The sequence below is a fragment of the Cornus florida genome, unplaced genomic scaffold (assembly GCF_030987335.1).
Source record: "Cornus florida cultivar Cherokee Brave unplaced genomic scaffold, ASM3098733v1 CherokeeBrave_3.0.0_Hap2_Chr03, whole genome shotgun sequence".
NCBI lineage: Eukaryota > Viridiplantae > Streptophyta > Magnoliopsida > Cornales > Cornaceae > Cornus > Cornus florida.
This window is the reverse complement of record NW_026775573.1, coordinates 34,488,312-34,499,392: the sequence shown is the minus strand read 5'-3', so window position 1 is coordinate 34,499,392 and position 11,081 is coordinate 34,488,312. Positions and strand designations below refer to the sequence as shown.

The 11,081-nt window shown below is 33.1% G+C and overlaps 1 long non-coding RNA gene and 1 pseudogene across 1 annotated transcript; one reads left to right on the top strand and one right to left on the bottom strand.

The window, feature by feature from the left end:
• Nucleotides 1–1,521: 1,521 nt before the first annotated feature.
• Nucleotides 1,522–2,696, bottom strand: LOC132300232 (uncharacterized). Its single transcript, XR_009480353.1, has 2 exons — nt 2,123–2,696; nt 1,522–1,797 (listed from the first exon to the last, which is right to left on the bottom strand). It is a non-coding gene; the product is annotated as an uncharacterized LOC132300232 (long non-coding RNA).
• Nucleotides 2,697–6,490: 3,794 nt separating this feature from the next.
• On the top strand, nt 6,491–11,071 carry LOC132300229 (disease resistance protein RPV1-like; annotated as a pseudogene).
• Nucleotides 11,072–11,081: the final 10 nt, after the last annotated feature.

Here is an 11,081-nt window from a genome sequence, read left to right as displayed (position 1 = left end):
CTTGGATTGAGCTTGGTGCAGGTAACCGGAAGTGGTATGAGAAGTACACCAAACCTATTGAAATCAACAATAAATGTGTCACCGTCTAACTCTCTTTCACTGTTAATTAATCAACAAGCCACAAAATCCTTTATGAATTTGTTACATTTGCCAAAAAAAAAAAAAAAAAAAAAAAAAGATATACTCGTTACATACGTTTTGCATTTGCTTTGTATAATAATATATTTATTTTTTGGGCAACAAATTCTTTTACTGAAAAAAATACTATTTGAGAAATAATAATTCAAACAAGATATGAAAAGTAGAGAAATAATAATTCAAAAAGGAATAAAAATACCTTAAACATAAATCACATGAGCGGGCCAAAACTGACACTTCAATTTTGTCAAATTTAATCCAAATAAAGAGAAAATCACTGTATTTTTTAATTTATAAGGGTCTCACTATGCTCCACAGACTCAATCTAAACAACTGCCCAAAACTCCAGTTACTTCCGGAGCTTCAAATGAGTTTAAGGTCGTTAGAAATGATAACAAATCTACCAAACCTGTTGAATTCGCTGTTTTTATTGACAGTTAATTGTGAGAAACTAACAGAGGTTCAGAGAATGTTCAAGTTAGAAGCCACTGGAAACTTTGATGAAGCAATGATCGGCAATTTGGGCTTGTCCAACTTGGAATTCCTGAGAAATATTGAAGTGTCTTTTTTGTATAACATGGCGTTAACTGAAAGCAAAGTTCCCCATCAGGTGAGTTCTCTCTCTGTCTCTCTCATATCGGTAAGAGTAAAAAATTATGATTTTAATGATGTAGGGACTCTATGAACTGGGTATATTTAGCACATTTCTCCCTGGTAGTGAAGTTCCAGGCTGGTTCAGCATGAAGAGCATGGGATCTTCAATATGTTTTAAGGTACCTTCATTTCCTAATTTCAAGATCCAAGGCTTGAATGCATGTGTTGTCTATGCACATTCTGTTAGACATAATTCGATCAATGCTTAGTGGTATAACTTATGCGTGATTAAAGTGAGTAATAGAACGAAGGATCTGAAGCGGATGGATATACATACAGCCCAGCATTCATGGGCGTTCCAGAAGACGGGAATGAGATGGTATGGTTAAGCCATTTGGATTTTGTGAATCAATTAATGGAAACTGGCGATGAAGTGAATGTTTCAGTGTTTTTCCGATGAATCCTAGTTAATGGAAGCTGTCGGAGTTTTAAGCTAAAGGAATTTGGAGTCAATGTTGTGTTTGGGAAAGAGAAGAAGGGTAGCCAATACCACACCCATCCTTCTTGTGAAAATATTAATAACACAGTTACACAGATGATCATATACCATAGAACTAGCTTTTCTGTAAATGCTTACTTCTATCAGTAAATTACAAACAAAAACAGTGCTGTTACTTTCTTGTCTATCTGTTAATTTTCCACATCTTTGCATTTTCAACACCAGTGGTGTGTGTTTCTTGGAGATGTGATGACCAAATCAAATTATGACAAATGAATTACAGAATTCAATTAAAAATCAACAAAATCAAATCCATATATTGATATATATGGCAGTCAATATATATAGTTAGTACAATAACAGAATATGTATAAATAAAAAGGTGAAACAACTAATGAAAATGATATAAACCCCCATTAATTAAGCAGTCAAATTAAAGACATGTAACACACACAGACACACAGAGAGGTGGTGATGATCCATCAAGGTCTGGAAGGACTGTCGTGGTGGTGAAGAGGGTCAGGTCCAGTTGGCACTTCCCTTGCTGAGCCCTCCACACCAAAACCCTATCACCGAATCAAAAACCCATTCACAGATTATCAGATACATATATACATATACATACACATATACAGAGAGATTACAATTACATAAAGGAATAGTGAAAAGATGAGAGAAAGTTGGTTTTTCAGAAATTAACATATTAAACTGTCTCTATACAATTCAATGTCAAAATCAATTTATACAAAATCAATTTATACAATTCAATTTATATATCAAAATCAGCCTGCCCAAATCAAAAAAAACCCTAATCATTAATCAACTCAAAACCCTCCGTGAAGTCAAATTCTAAAACAGTCCTAAAAAATCAACATATGAACAAGCACTCACCACCGCATCGGATGAACAGGCACTCACCGCCGCATCGGATGAACAAGAACTCGCCGCTGCCGCTGCAATGGACATCTCATCAGATGAACAAGCCCTCGCCGCCGCCATCTCATCAGCCCGAGCCAGAACATTCTTCCTGAACCCTTCCAATGCAATTCTGTAATCATCAAGCTCATCCAACCCTAGTTGATCAACCTCCAAGTCCCACCAACCCCTTTCCGACCTAACAACCCTTTTTCTTCTTCATCTTTCTTGCCCGTACACAGGACTTACTCCTGATTACTGTTCTTCTTCTCTATTTTCTTTATTTCCACCTTTCTGAGCCACATGCTTTTCTTCATCTCATTTCTGTTCTCCATTCCTTTCCTTCTTCTCAAACTAACCAACACACAGTTCTAATCCCCACCGCCTCTGTTTGTCTAGGTTTATCAGGTTGCTAAGTGGGCTATGGGCTCAGCATATATGGACAAAGGCCTGACTTGTTCATTTGCTTGGAGTTATGAAAGCAGCCAAACAATGTGTAATATATTTTTTAGTTGGGTCAGAGTTGGTACAATACACGGACTCATTTCCAAACATGACCTGTCCCAATTTGACCTGTATCTATCTATATAACAAATCTTACAAGCTTTTAAACTCCATACCTTTGGAATATAATATAATATAATATAATATATTTATTTATTTATTTGCATCTTTAATTTGTATGTATCCATGAAAAAATAAGAAGAAGCTGAAATTAGATATAAAAATGTAAGCTAAATAAAATTAGCCACTGGGTTTGGTTTCTATGTTCTTAGACCCTTCCATGTTGATGTCTTAGTATATCCAATTTGTTCTCAAGGTTTAAGATAACAGAAATTAGCCATGCATAAGTATCCAAAATAAAATTTTCACCTAGCCTCAATTCTTTAATTTGTGGGAAGACTAAAGATGATGTTGGTTAAGTTGAAGAATGTTTATGGTGTATTGTGTGATCATAATTAAAAAATTGAACAAAAATTATGTTTGGTTCAGTTTTTTAAAAATTCAGTATAAAACGATCTATTTTTAAGGAACTTTCCATTTATAGTTCTTTAAAAATAGTTTTATATTTCCTATCCTTCTGAGAACTGTTTTCAAAATTACAAACCAAATAGATCCTAAATTAGTAAATTTCACCTTTACTCATTCACAGTAAAAGTTAAATATTATTATTTATTTCTTCGTTTGGGTGGATTAAATTCCGACAAATTTGGGACCGAAAAAAGATCCAATTATAAATGGAGACAACTTTATTAATATCGTAATAACTCTATCGAGTCTTATATGGACGTACTTAAAAAAATCTTAAATAGTCCATCAAAATATCTCACCATGAATTCGTATCTTGAACTCTGGATTGTACAATCGAGGAAACGTGTTTATATCACAATAAGCGCATTCATGATAGATTCAATTTGTTAAAAATCTTAATTTTCTTTTGTATTCATTGACATGTATTACACACACAAAATGAATGATCATGAATAAACCACAAAAGAAATCCACCCCCACAACGTACATGAAAAAAATCCTAGCTATTAGAAGACGCCTTAAAAAAAAATAATAATAAATAAATAAATTTAAAGGATAAGAAATCCTGAAAGACATCACATCATCACCTTGCACTTCTTAATAATCTTACAAAAATAATAATAATATACTTTAAAATACAATCATACTAGCATGTAGCATATCAAAATTGACACTTCAATTTTGTCAAATTTGTTCAAAATAAATAGAAAATGCTTCATTTTGTGATTTATCATAAATAACAATTAACTCTCACTGTTCTAGATAAAAAAAAAAAAATAATGTAAAGAAAAGAAAGTGTTTGTAGCATTAAATAGCTATCCATTGAACATTTGAGGTGACATAGAAAATAATTTTTTTTAATATAGACTCTAAAGCGCAAATTCAACCAAAGTCATTAACTCGGGGTTCACAAACTATTCAGTTGCAGGAAAGCTTCCTCAGTGGATTCAGCCAATGGTTCTTTCCTTTCCCCTCCAGCCCTTTTATCATTTGGCTCTTTCCCTTCTCTCTTTATCACTCCTCCCTTTTTGCTCCTTTCCTTTCTCTGCAATTAGTGAACATAAAATCACATTAGTCCATCGACTCCATCAAAATAGACACTTCAATTTGGTTAAACTTAATCAAAATAAAGAGAAACCAACAAGTTCTGTGATTTATTAAGAATAAACAAATAATTCTCATCAATTCAAATTTAAAATAAAGGAAAATAATAAGTAATGTTTACTATCAGGCATATTCAATTATTTTATGTATCATAAAAGAAAAAAAAAATTGTAGCATTAAAAAGCTATCCACATAGAATCAGAATATTTTTTTGAAAACACTGGCTCAGGAATCTATTTGGGGGATAAGAAAAGAAAAGAAAAGAAAAAAGAAAGGATAAAAAATGTTATGTTTGGATGGAAGGATTTGAGGAGAAAAGAAAGGATTGGCTATCCCTCCAAATCCCTTACATTGTATAAAAATGAGAAAATTTAGAGGGAAAAGAAAGTGGATTAGTGATACTTTCATAATGCAAAAATTAGCCTCCAAAATTATAACATTGAACCACCTCCAAAATCTTAGATAAAGAGTATTATAGTTATTTGATCATTGTTCAATCTTTTCTTTTATCTCTTCCATTTTATTCAGAATACTCACATTATCTTTTTCCTTTTCCATCTATCCAAACATAAATGTAAATTATTGGTATCATTTATTTGACTTTACTTTACTTTACTTTACCTTCCTTTTCTTATTTTCTTTCTCAAGTAATACTCTTTCTCTCCTGTCCTCTCCTCTCCTCTCCTATGCCAATTACAGGTAAAACTCTTTCTTAGAACACTTGATAATGAGAACTTAATAAAAAAAGTTAGATTCTACAGTTTCAACCCGAGCTCATTATGAATGAGGTCCACCAATTGATGTATTGGACAAAATTCCTCACTGAGGTAGAGTTGCTCACTTGCAGGTTAGCCTCCTCTGTGGATCCCACCAATGGTTCTTTCCTTATCCTTTCCTCCCCCATTGGACACTTCTCCTTCTCTTTTTCTCACTCCTCATTTTTGCTTCTCTCTTCTCTCTTCAGCACTGACCGGAACAAATTATATCTCTTGGTGGAGTGATCAATCCATTTCTTGGGGCAATTTAGGGTCGGCCCTGACCCAAGGCTCCACTAGGGCCTTAAAATTTATGGGGCCTCAAAATTTATAGGCCCATGGATGATGGGCCACCAGTAAGAAAAAACAGAAATTTAGGGCAAATCATTTCAGCCTCCCCAATCGCCTCCATCGTTCTCAACTCCAAACTTGCCCTCTCTCTGTCTTCGCAATTGCAAACTACAAAATCTACAAGAATCAGAAGTTCAAAACCCATATACTTCAGTTAATCAAAATTCCAAAACCCATATCGCCATATCATTTCAGATTGTTCAAAAAATCAAAACCCATATCTTTCAGTTTCCATCGCCCGCTGTTCCAGTTAGGGTTCGCAGTTCGCAAGCTTCACCCGCTGTCTCTCAACTCTCAAGCTTGCCCCCCTCTCTCTCTCTGCAACTGCTAACTTGTATGTATGGGTTTTGTTTTAATTGTTTTTTTTCTAAATCAATTAATCAAGGTCTGTAATTCTTGTTTTGCAAACTAAATCCTATTTGGTGAAATTTTTTATGATCTTTTTTATATAATTTTTTTATATTGTATGAATTTTAGTTATAAAGTGAAGATAATGACTGACTTATCAAACAAAAGTGAAGATAATGACTGAAACAGGATCTCCCTTTGCAGGATTTGAAAGACTAATTGGTAAATTTGGGTTCAACTTGAGTCTTGAACAAGCTGAAGGCCAGTGGATTATAATTTTTACAATTACAGCATCCTACGGTCCTACCATCTTTTACTGTGCTTTCATCACTTCAGACTGGTAAGTCATTTCTTCACTTATTCAATATATATATATTATTCATTTTTTTTTTTTCATGCTAATAGCAAATTGGATGTTAACCGCATAAAGCATAAATCTGTCAATTAATATGGGCACCCAATTGTATAGGAAACAAAGTACAATATAAAGTAACAAAATTTATTAATATGTAAACAACAAAATTTTCATTTTTTGTAGACTTTTGTGCTTTGAGCAACTTGGAGGTGCTCGATTTGAGTGTTCGTGTGAAGAAGCTGATTACAGTAAAAGGTATTATAGTGTCATATTCATTGCATTTTGAGGTAATCTACATTTTATTTCAGCAAAACAAATATATATATATATATATTTTAATTCTATAACTTCTATTTCTGTTTTTTTTTTTTTCTTTTTTGTCATTTATGTCTACAAGAAAATTTGAATCTGGGCATGAAAAAAGAAAAAAAAAAAAGAAGAGAGAAGAAAAATTAATTCAATCTCAAAAAGACGCTATTCATAAGCTTTTTAGGGACAATACACAAATAAAGAGTTTAGTTGAAGATTTGGTGAATGAAGAACATAGGAATTAAGAAAATCTTAATGAACATGGAGATTTAATGAATGAAGATACGAATGAGAATCAAAACGAAGAAAATGTGAATGAACTTGAAGATTTGGTAAATGAAGAATATACGAATGAGAATGATAGTCTTCCTTTGAACATTAATGATCCAGGAAATTGGAAAAATATTGATAAAAAAAATGAGAGATTTATTAGTTGAAAGAGGTCCTCCAACAGATGCTAAATTTGAAAATTTTCCTACGGATTCAAAAAATAGACATTTATTTTTGTGCATGTGAAACTTTATGTATAAAGGGCCTCACATTAAAGTTCGCCTAGGGCCTCTAGAAATTTTTTCAATCTCAGGGCCGGCCGTATATTTTGCTAATTACAGGTAACCCTTTTACAAATTCAATCTTGTAGTGGAGTGATGAGTCCATTTCTTGGGGTATTTTGCAAATTACTAGCCCTTTTACAATTAAACACCCATTGCTCAATATTTCTAGTTTATTACATGTATCATTAATCAATTTTTGTTTTCTGTTTCTGTTTAATTTTTTGTTGTATTTGTATGTATCCATGAAAAAGAAGAAGCTGAAACTACATATAGACGTGTAACTTGAATAAAACTAGCCACTGGGTTTGGTTTCTATGTTCTTAATGGTTGATCCATGTTGAATAAGACTGTTAGATACTTACCGAAAAAATAAAAATAAAAATAAGACTGTCAGATCAAGTATCCAAATTGTTCTAAAAGTTTTAGTGAATTAACCATGCATAAATTTAAAATATTGAATGCAAATATGTATGATTAAAATTGAATATATAAATTTAGTAAAACTGAAAATATATATATGGAGATGTAATAAAGATCGAAGGTCTCGAGAAATACCAAAAGAATTTGTATTACCTAGGCTCAATTCTTTAATAGGTGGGAAGATTGAAGATGATGTTGGTTAAGTTGAAGAGTGCTTATGGTGTACTATGTGATCAACAGAGTCTATAAAGTTGAAAGGAAATTTTGTAGCTAAGTTTGGGAGTACTGAATAGGCGCCGATTTGGTGCTCCCAAACACAACATAACAGTTATTACCTAGTCATGTTTTATGGGAGAGAATGTTTGTCAGTTAAGAGATAAAAAGGTCATAAGAAGACAAAACTAACATGAGTTCATGTAGTTTAAATGAAGTTATAATTAACCCTATAAAAAGAAAATGGTGAAATGGGATTCATGTAGCATACAACAAATAATTGAGATGAAATTTGGTAGAGTTGAATTTTGCTAAAACCTTTGTGAAGCCACTTTGCAACATTTTGTGTCTGGATTTTCTGTTACGTGTGTAATTCATTAAAGCATATCCTTTAGCATTTTCCTTATGTACTATGGTTCGCATATGGGATTTTAATTGACTTCACTTATTTGAGAATATAATATTGTTGGTTTATTATTTTATTTACACTACACAAATACTGGTTGTGCCTGACAGATTACATATATCCCCTGTTCATTGATTTCTTAGAGCATTGTTCAATGGTTGCTATGGGAGCCCAAGAAGCCTCCTCAAGTCGATGCTCTTATCACGTGTTCTTGAGTTTCAGAGGTGGAGACACCCGGAATACTTTTACCGATCACCTTTATACAGCTCTACTACATGCAGGAATACACACATTTAGGGATGATGATCGACTGGATAAAGGACAAAATATTGCCATAGAACTAAATAAGGCAATCCAAAAGTCGAGGATTTCAATAATAGTCTTCTCAAAAGACTATGCATCTTCAAGATGGTGTCTTGATGAGCTTTTAAATATCCTTGAGCACAAGAAGACTGTTGGTCATATGATTCTGCCCATCTTCTATTATGTGGATCCATCCCATGTAAGAACGCAGACAGGGAGTTTTGCAGAAGCATTTGCTAGACACGAAGAGCGATTTGAGGCAAAGACAGAAGAAAGAAAAGAGGCGGGGTTGGACAATATAAAGAGGTGGAGGGCGGCTCTGAGAGAAGATGCAGATTTGGCAGGAATGGTTATAATAGATGGGTAATTTTTCTTGAAGAGTTAATAGTGTTGATTGAATACTTTCAATTTATTCATGCCAATATATGCTAATTTTACTCACTATCAACATTCTTTCTTAATGGTAATGTTTTAGACTAGTCGAAATATATTGAAACATTATTAATACTATCTGTATATCATTTAACAATTTTTTTTAGAATTTATATATATACTTTTAGCCAAAGTATTGATAAAATATGAAAGCTTGACTTCAAGTAGATGCAAAAGGCTTGCTATTTAATATGCGTGTATTATATATATAAATGCGATGTTATATCACTGTCCTATTTCATTATTTGTGGTATAGTGGTTTCCAAATACTGGATGTTGAGTCTAGAAGCTTATTATATGAGCAAATGTATTATACCACTGATATAGAGATTTGATCATAATAATATTTCTATTTGGAAGGCATGGAAAAGAAGGAAAAAGAAAGGATGGATCGAACATGAAAGGGAAAACGAAAATGTTTAATTATTTTTATTTACAACTCAAGGCATGTGAAGGCCACAGTACCATATAAAATAAATTACAAACATCTCTTGAATTAAGATACAAAGAAGCATAACTGGGTTCGAGATAAAAGTGCTTCAGTAACTTAAACTTTAAGTTGTTTAAAATCACATAAAATCACTTCAAAAGAATAAAGTTAGTAGTTGCAAAAATTCTGGAAATAAGTAGATGAATTTTAAAGAAAGGAAATATCATTAGGATTGTGAACAACAGGAGTACCTTTTCATGAACTTGGTTATTTGAATTGGAGTCTGAATTTTGTGAACATTTTTATCTTTTTTCTTCTATTCCTTCTTTCATATATTTTAAGAGAGTATAACCTACATAATTCTGTCAATTCTAGATTATCATTATATTCAGCAGTCTCTATGCTTGTATATGAGTCATGATGGCCAAAATTGAACACCGTGTAATTTGTTTTATTTTATTTTCATAATCATCATTTGTTGTTTCATTTTAATAGATGACTTTTTGAATGTAATTTATCCATTTTCATTGCATTTTGTAGGCAAGAGTCACGTTTTATTCAAAAAATTGTTGAAGAGATGGGGAACAAGTTGAAACGCACGGTCTTGAGTGTTGGTCCATACCCAATTGAAATAGATTCTCGTGTAAAAGACATTAATTCATGGATACAAGATGGATCGACGGATGTTGGCATAGTGACAATCTATGGAATGGGGGGAATTGGGAAGACCACCATTGCCAAGATAGTGTATAACCTAAACTTCGACACATTTGAATGTAGCAGCTTTCTTGCAAATATTAGAGAAATATCTGAACAACCCAATGGTTTGGTTAGTTTACAGAATCGACTTCTTTTAGATATTCTAAAGGGGAGAAAAGAAAAAATTAGCAGTGTTGATGAAGGAATCATCAAGATTAGAGATGCTATTTGCTGTAAAAGAGTTTTGATTGTTCTTGATGATGTGGATCAATCAGACCAATTAAATGCAGTACTCATCATACGAGATTGGTTTTATCCAGGAAGTAAAATTATCATAACAACTAGACATGAGCAATTGGTGAAGGCATATGAACTTTGTATGGTATACAAAGTTAAGGAATTAAACGACGATGAATCGTTTCAGCTCTTATGTTGGCATGCCTTTGGACAAGACCATCCCATTGAAGTTTACTTGGAGCACTCAAAAAGGGTCGTACACTACTGCAGAGGGCTTCCTTTAGCTCTTCAAGTGTTGGGTTCTTCTCTCTGTGGCAGACATGTAGACGTGTGGGAAAGCGCATTAAAAAAAATTGGAAGCTATTCCTGACAGTCAGATCCTAAAGAAACTAAAAATAAGCTTTGATTCTTTACAAGATGACCATGACAGAAATTTATTCCTCGATATTGCTTGTTTCTTTGTTAGAAAGGATAAAGAATTCACAATTACAATACTAGATGGGTGTGGTTTCTACACAAAAGTTGGGATTCAAAATCTCATTGATAGATGTCTCATAACTGTTGATAGAAATAATAAGCTGACAATGCATCAGATGCTTCAGGACATGGGGAGAGAAATCATACGCCAAGAATCAACCAAGGAACCAGGGAAACGTAGCAGATTGTGGCATCATAAGGACGCCTTTGATGTGTTAAATGAAAGAACTGTAAGATATATGCTTCTTCTTCTTTTTTCAAAGATATATGCTTCTCAAGATGTGTATCTGTAAATGTTTTTTGAGTTGTTGTACTAACTTTTCGAGTCCTCTAATCAGGGAACAGATTCCATTGAAGGCCTCATCCTCAACATGCATGTGTCTGAGGAACATAGGTCCACCAAGAAATTCTTTGGTTTAAATAATGCAAAAAGGCATTCTTTAGAAGATTTTCTTGACAAATCAACATTGCTTTCGAAAAACAATTCATTGAAGCGGTAGCGTCTAGGCT